Here is an 8,107-nt window from a genome sequence, read left to right as displayed (position 1 = left end):
TTATTATTCAATTTTCTTTTTGATTACTAACTTATTTTTCTCTTATTGCTTGCCCTTATTCCAATTTTCTGGAGAATTGGAACGAAGAATGCAAAAGATCAAATCTTTCCTAGTGTCCAAATCATCTAATCCATCAAAAGAATCTTCCACTGCTCCAAGAATAACTTCAAGCCAATTGTATCAATGAATTGTTTCGCAACTAATGGATTTTATGATTGCTGATAATTTAGATTCATCAGACCACATATATGAGTCGTTGGAAAATCTCAGACCACTATGGCTCAAAACAATCGGAATAGAATTTTGAAGGAGTTGGCGGCACCTGCTATTGACCACTAGCCGCTATGTATTCAATATTCAAAACTTGAGGAAAAATTTGAGCTAAAATCCGAACTTATTCCTTTATTGCCAACTTTCCATGGACTTGTCGGTAAAGATCCGAATAAGCACCTTAAGGAGTTCCATGTAGTGTGCTCAACTATGAAGTTGACAAGGATTTTTGAGGAACAATTTAAGCTTCAGTCCTTCCCTTTTTCTTTAGTGGACTCCGCTAAGGAATAGTTATATTATTTACCTCTAGGAACAGTGGATACATGGAATGAGATGAAGAGGTTATTCTTGGAGCGATATTTTCCGATATCTAAGGTTGGGAGTATAAGGAGGGAAATCTGTGGGATTCGATAGTGCAGTGGTGGGACTCCTTATGAATATTGGAAGTGATTTAAGGGGTTGTGTGTTAGCTGCCCCCATCACTAAATTAGTGAGAAACTCCTTATCCTCTATTTCTATGAGGGGTTATTACCAATGGAGAGGAACATGATTCATGCAGCCAGTGGGGGAGCTTTAGTATACAAGACACCTGATGCTGCTAGGAATTTAATATCGAATATGACTACCACTTCGCAATAGTTTGGGATGAGAAATGAAACACCGCCACCACCTTAGAAGGTAAATGAAGTGAGCATTCCGGTAAAACAACTTATAGCTCAACTCATTTCCATGGGGAAAAAATTGTCCTTAGGAAAATAGGCCAATCCATGCGGTATATGAATGATCATGGGACATCTTACTAGTATGTGTCCTACTCTTCAAGAGAGTGCTCCCGAGCAAGTAAATGCCACTGGAGGTTTTCCTGGGCAGCCAAGACAACAATATGATCCCTATTCAAATACCCACAATGAATGATGGAGGGATCATCCTAATTTAAGTTATGCGAACCAACAACAAGCAGCACCTACTAGAGCATCAGGATTAAATTTTCAACATAGATCTCAACAGACTTTTGTCCCTCGATCTCAACAACCCCCACCTACAACTTTAAAAGAGCAAGAGCTATCTCTCGTTGATATGATGAAAACTTTAGGCACTACTAATGTTCAAATGCAAAGGTTCTTGTATGATTTCAACAAAACACACATGCAATTCTTCAGAGTAATCAGGTATCTCTTCAGAATTTGGAAAACACAATGGGACAAATTGCTACATCTTTGAGCAAGCTTAAAGCACAAAATTCTGAAAGATTACCTTCCTAGCAAGAGAAGAACTCAAGAGCAAATGTAATTGTGATAACACTGCGAGGTGGTGTACAATATGAGCCACCCACACATCCTTCATTGCCAGTTCCACTGCAAAAGTAAGTAGTAGAAAACTCCATCCATGATGGGCCATTAATGCAACAAGTGCCACATAAACCATCTATGTATACCTATGTCACTCCACCACCTTTTCCAAGCAAATTAAGGAAGAGTGAAAAGGAAGAAGCAAACAAATAGATATTAGAAACATTTAGAAAGGTGGAGGAGAACATTCTATTACTAAATGATATTAAACAAGTGCCTCGATATGCTAATTTTTGAAGGGGTTTGCACGAATAAGAAGAAATTGAAGGGTGATGAGAAGATAAGTGTGGGGGAGGACATTTATGCTGTTCTTTCTCCAAAAGAAGTTGCCACCAAAATGCAAGGATCCTGGAACCTTTACAATTCCTTGTATTATTGGGAATAAAAGGATTGAGTGGTGTATGATAAATTTGGGAGAATTGATTATTGTCATGTCATATTCAAAATATGCTTCCTTAAATATTTGGCACTAAAGGAGATAGGAGTTATTATTTATCTGGCTGATCACACTAATGTTTATCCTTTAGGGGTAGTTGAAGATGTTCTGGTAAAGGTTGATTGACTCATCTTTCCAGAGAATTTCTATATACATGAAATGGAGGATGCATCATCCCAATCTGACACTGATTTTATTTGGGATGTCATTCTTTTTGACAACAAATACAAAGCTGGATGTTAGAGCAGGAACATTGATAATAGAATTTGATGGTCAAGTTATCAAATTCAACGTGTTTGATTCCACTAGTGAGAATAAGGGGAATGAGACTTCGTTGAAATACCTAACATTAAGATCCTGAGAGCAACGTACACTCGAGCTAACAACGTAAAACAAAACAATTTTGTGTATTTTATTTTAGTTTTATTTTGAACTGTTGACCTGTGAAATTGGCCAATAGTCGTATGTACAGTATACGACATCTTTTGAATGAAATAAATATAGTAAATGACAGAGTACAAATATCTTAAACAAACACACATAAATTTTATAGTGGTTCAGCCCTGTTCTGATGAACAGTAATAACCTAATCTACTTAGCTTTTAGTATTGATTCACTCGATAGACAATTACACTGATGAACAAAAGTATTCACTCGTTACTAATTTTCCCAGAATATCTCCATAAATATTTGTCTGATCCCTTTCAATGAAGCCCTGGGTAATTTATTTATAGTACCCAGAGGCTGTTACATGAACAGTAGTACTGGGATCGTCATTTGGTACACGATTATTAGGTAGTGGAGATACGTGTTCACCTCTCCATGATTATGAGATCGTGGGTCTTCTCGGTGTTTCTCTGGATCGTGGTAGACAATGCACGATTGACACCTCTGGGAAAATGCTAAGTCTAGATTGGTCTATAAGACTTAGGTGCTAGGCCCGTTGGTCCTCTGGGTGCTAGGCCTATGATCTTCTGGGTGCTAGGCCTGTTGATCTTCTAGGTGCTAGGCCTGTTGATCTCTGTCTGAATGAGCGTGAGTTTTACCCATTTTTGGTAGTGTAGTCCGACCACCCTATGGAGGATAGGGTGGGCTGACCACCCTGAGGGGTTCTTTGGCATTCTTGGGCCGTCCACCCCTAGGGGTTGGGGTTAGGCCAACCATCCCTAGGGGTTAGGGCTAGGCCGACCACCCTAGGGATTTGGGTCAGGCCGATCACCCCTAGGGGTTAGGACCAGGCCAACCACCCTTAGGGGCTAGGGCCAGGCCGACCACTCCTAGGGGGTTTAGGCCTAGTCGACCTCCTTATAGACCCTGGACCTATCTCTTTTGCTAATCGATCTTTTTTCAATACTTCATCATTTTTCCCTGATTTGTGATGCCACGTGTTTCTTTCTCATTCGCCACGTCATCCCTGGATTTTTGAGGGATAACATTTGCCCCCCAATTGTATTGTAATGTGTTCAACATTATAGTAAACTTGATCTTGGCTCGAGAAACATATCGTAGTAGTACTTTAATAGCAAAGTCCCTTGAGACATTACATAGTATTTTTATCAACTATTGATAATTTGCTCAGCACAAAATTTTCAAGGATAATTGGTAATTCCTAAAAATAACTAGATTTTTCAAGAAAAATTAATTTTCTAAAAATCTAGTATATTTTTCAAGGAAATTTGAAGTCCTAAAAATATAATATATTTTTCAAGGAGTTTGAAGTTCTAAAAATACAAAATATTTTTCAATGATATTAATTCCTACAAATACAAAATATTTTCCAAGGAATTTTATTTCCTAAAAATATAAGATATTTTTCAAGGAATTTGAATTCCTAAAAATGCCAGATATTTTTCAAGGAATTTGAAATTTTAACCATACCAAATATTTTCAAGGAAATTTGAATTCCTAAAAATATATGGTTAGCCCGAGAGGCTATAAGTAGGGCCTCACTTCTCATTTCCTTGCTCTGTGTGCCTCACCCATAGGAGTCACTACGCCTGATTTCTCTAATTCTTCATCAAACTCATAACTTTATTTGGGTAAGTACTTTCTCCTAATCCTTACATCATTTAATTTAAATTTGCTTAGATTTAGAAGAAATACTTTGAATCTTTGAGGAATATGTCTGAATCTTCTTGTTTTTACTTATTTGGATCCAAAATAATTGACTTGTTTGAATCAAGTCTACGATTTCCCTTGAATTTCCTTAGCATGGACGATCTCCAAGGTTACAAACCCTAGCACATGCGATTTTAGGTTTGTGAAACCCTAGGATAGGCGATTTCTAGGGATGTAAAACCCTAGGCCGACCACCTCTTTGAGATCCATTAGCTTGGCGATTTCTAGGATTCCAAACCCTAACATAGGCGATTTCTAGGGATGTTTATTCCCTCATGGGATGACCACCCCTAGGGTTTCCATCATGGGTCGAGTACCTTTAGGGCCTCCCTTGCATTTCCCTTGCCTTATGCGATTTCCAAGCCTAGGGATTAGGGTTTAGGCCGACTACCCTTAAGGTTTCCTTATGCTCTTGGCGATTTTCAGGTTTACATACCCATCATAGGATGACACCCTAGTGTTTACATCATGGGCCAACCACCACACCCTTAGGCGATTTCCAGGGATCCAGGGTGGTCGGTCCAAGCATAAGTCGACCACCTAGTACCCTAAAAAAAGTTTCTCCTCCTTTACTGATCTCTTTGGGGTCTTCCTTGTACTGTACAATTTATTGGAGACTTGAAATTTAGTCCTCTGGCATTTTTCTGAGGTCTGCATCCCTAGGGTGGTCGGCCTAAGGTGGTAGGTCGACCACCTATGCCCCTACTTTCATGTTCTGTAATCTTAGGGACTTAGGGTGGTCAACCCAGGCTTAGGTCCACTAGGCCGACCCCCCTCTTTAAGACTTCGATCAATTTTTCCCAAATCTAGGGGAGTCCAATGGTGGTCAGCCTGAGCTTAGTCTCACTGGGACGACCCCCTATATAGATTTTTTCCCTTGCTCCTTAGTTCATGGATATGCCCACAGCTATTGGCTTCATTATGTTCACTTACTAACTTTACTCTTTATTTTTCCTTTGTTGCAGATGTCCAACTCCTCTTCATCAAACAAGTTTGTAAGCAAGCGTACTCCCCAGGCGTTATTGGAAAAGGTGAAAAGAATTTTCTCTCGCTCTGATTTATATTTGTTCAGTGAGGAAGACTTCTTGAAAATGTACACCCTAATGGCGAGAGTAAAGCAGACAACTCGGCAAACTTCTGAAGATGATCCTCATATTGCCAGGCACATCACTCAAGGCTCTTCGCCTCGCACTTCTCAGATATCTTCTCAGCATAGTACGCCCTGCGGCTCTCAAGGCACATCTGAACGAAGTCATTCTTCTCAGCAGAATATGTCCAATCAACGAGACTCATTGCAACGCCCTTTGCATCAGGATACTAGTTGGGTTCCCCATCACTCTTCTTCTCAACGAGAATATACCGACGACTCTCATCGCCAGGCTACTCATCCTTAGGAGCATTCTATTCACTGGTTCTGGCCTAAGGTGGTTCACCCTCCTTCCAAGAGAAAGACAGTCTCGCCTGCTGCGTAGTAGAAGAAGAGACAACAAAAAGAGTTCCATTCATCAAATTCTTGGGCCACCTTTGCCAGTAAGATCATATGGAAACCAGTTGAGAAGCCTTGCCCTACTAATTACGAGGTGGTGTGGTTCAAGGGGGCTGCCTCTGACATGACTGAAGAGAAGGTAAAGAACTTAAGGAAGACCTTTGACCTCTCTGGCGTGTCTATTACTACCCTTGTCAAAATGACAGAGCTGAGAACCCCCCTTTGGGTATGTGCACTTGGACACGCTCTGCCATCAAGTCTGGCACCCTACTTCCTCTTCATCCGTACTTCTATAGCGTTGCAGATTACTTTGGTATTAGTCCTTATCAACTGGCTCCCAATGAGATCTTGGTGTTATCTGCGGTTTACATTATCTATCTCCGCAGAAAATGGGCTGCTCCAGTGCCTCACGAGATCCACTACTTATTTGACCTGAAGAGGAACCCTTCTCAGTGCAACTCGGGGTATTTCCACTTCCACCATTATATGAGCGAGGGTACCAACACCTTCTTGGAAGAGATCTCTGGAAATAACAAGCCGTTTAGATATGCCGACAACTATTTCTTCACTAAGGACGAAGAGGCCAACTACTCCAAGTTTAAGCACGTTGGGCCTTTATATAGGCCGCTCCCGACCCAAGCTAAGAAAATTAGGGCCAAGGCATTGATTTCCATGACCTCTGAGGAGAAAAATGTCAAAACCCTTGTTACTTCAGAGAACCTTAGGAAGGTCGGGCTGTTTCCTCCTACTATAGCTGATGTTTCGGATGATGATGGTCCCAAGCCTGTGAACACCATAGACTCCCCAAGACCCATTCATGTCGAGGAGGTACCCTCTTTTCCTATTCCAGCTGGACAGAAGGGTGATGAGGTGGATGCATCTGTCGCGTACTCATCGCTTGCTTCATATGACTTTGATGAGACTACGTTCGAGCCCGAATCTCATTCAGAAGGTTCAAAACTTTATTACTTTTATTTTATGATTCATCTGTGCTTAATATCTTTCTAACATTTGATCTTCTTCAGGTTTAGACATGTTCGGTTTTGTTCATACCCAGCAGAGGTCGACTCCCACCGAGGCTAGTCCTTCTATCCGAGCAGCTAAAAGGGCCAAGGTTGAGGCTGAGTCGATAATGGAGGTTCCTCCCGAGGTGCCTCCTCTGACTCCTTTGGTGTTTAATCATGTTGTAGAGGTAGAGCCATCTTTGTCTACATCGGTTCCTCCCATCTTCACTGATGCAGGTGCCTCCTGTTCTGCGCCCACTCCCTTATCTGAGGCACACCAGTTTGCTATACGGAACTTAGGTGCCCTCATGGACCAAGCGTCTCATCTAGAGCATACGACAATGAATTTTAATGGGATTAAGTATGAGGACTTGAGCACCATTCTAACGAAGTCACTCCTAGACATTTAGAGTGTGAGTCCTTTACAGTTCTCTTCTTATCTCGTTAGCTTTTGTGCTGACGTTTATTTAACACTTCTATGTTTTTTGCAGGGACTGATGTTTGTCTCTCATGTCTGTGAGAGGTCTGTAGAGTATAACTATAAGTTCTCCAATCTTCATTCTGAGCTTGAAGCTGTCCGTTAGGAGGTGCTGGACCTTAGGAAAGTTCTTGGCTCTAGGGATGTTGACATTGCTTCAAAGGATGGAGAGATCGACACCCTCCACAGTTCTATGGAGCTCAAACAGTAGGAAGTGACCGAGTTGACTCTCAGGATAACCCAGATGGAGGGGAAACTTGTTGATCACCTCCAACAGTTTGAAGCTGAGAAAGAGAAACTAATTACTTACATGGACCAATTGTGGAAGGATGCTCTTGTCGAGAAGGAAAAAGATGTCAAGGCTGCCCGGGACAAGGCTTGAGTGGAGTATTCAGAGACAACATTCTCTTGCTTCTATTGATCTGGAAGTCCAACAAAGATTTGAACTTGGATTTCCTTCCCGAGAAGACGCGAGTGAAGGAGCTTAGGAAGTGTCTGGCTCGTGAGGCTGCCAAGGCTTAGGGTGGTCTTTCAGATGATACTCCTCGCCCTAGTTAGTCTTCTCTTGGTCTTTTATTTTGTCTTTCCTTTCATGCCATTGGTAGGGCACCTTGTACTTGACCGTTTTTACATATGACATGTTATGCCTTTATGTGTCTTTTGTTATGAGTACTCAGTGTATTGATTGAAATTTTTTATTTCCAATGCTTACTAAGTATATCAACTCATAACCCTCATTGGTTCAGGTATCAGTATACTCTGAACACATGTATTTTATGTGCCATACTAACCTTACTCCTTTACTAACCTTACTCCTTTACATTTTTCATGCTAACAACCATGGTAATGTGAGTAGTATGATACTTCACCAAGTACCATGAACAAAATGGGCCAGGTCGACCACCCCATCGGTGATAGGCCGACCACCTTATAAGAGACATGGCTAGGAGTATCCTCACCAATGCC

General features: G+C 41.2%; 1 non-coding gene across 1 annotated transcript; it reads right to left on the bottom strand.

The window, feature by feature from the left end:
• Nucleotides 1-651: 651 nt before the first annotated feature.
• Nucleotides 652-758, bottom strand: LOC133807961 (small nucleolar RNA R71). The gene has a single exon (XR_009879839.1). It is a non-coding gene; the product is annotated as a small nucleolar RNA R71 (small nucleolar RNA).
• Nucleotides 759-8,107: the final 7,349 nt, after the last annotated feature.

The sequence above is a fragment of the Humulus lupulus genome, chromosome X (genome assembly GCF_963169125.1).
Source record: "Humulus lupulus chromosome X, drHumLupu1.1, whole genome shotgun sequence".
Lineage (NCBI taxonomy): Eukaryota > Viridiplantae > Streptophyta > Magnoliopsida > Rosales > Cannabaceae > Humulus > Humulus lupulus.
Note: the sequence above shows the minus strand (reverse complement) of the source record. Positions and strands in the feature narration are given on the sequence as shown.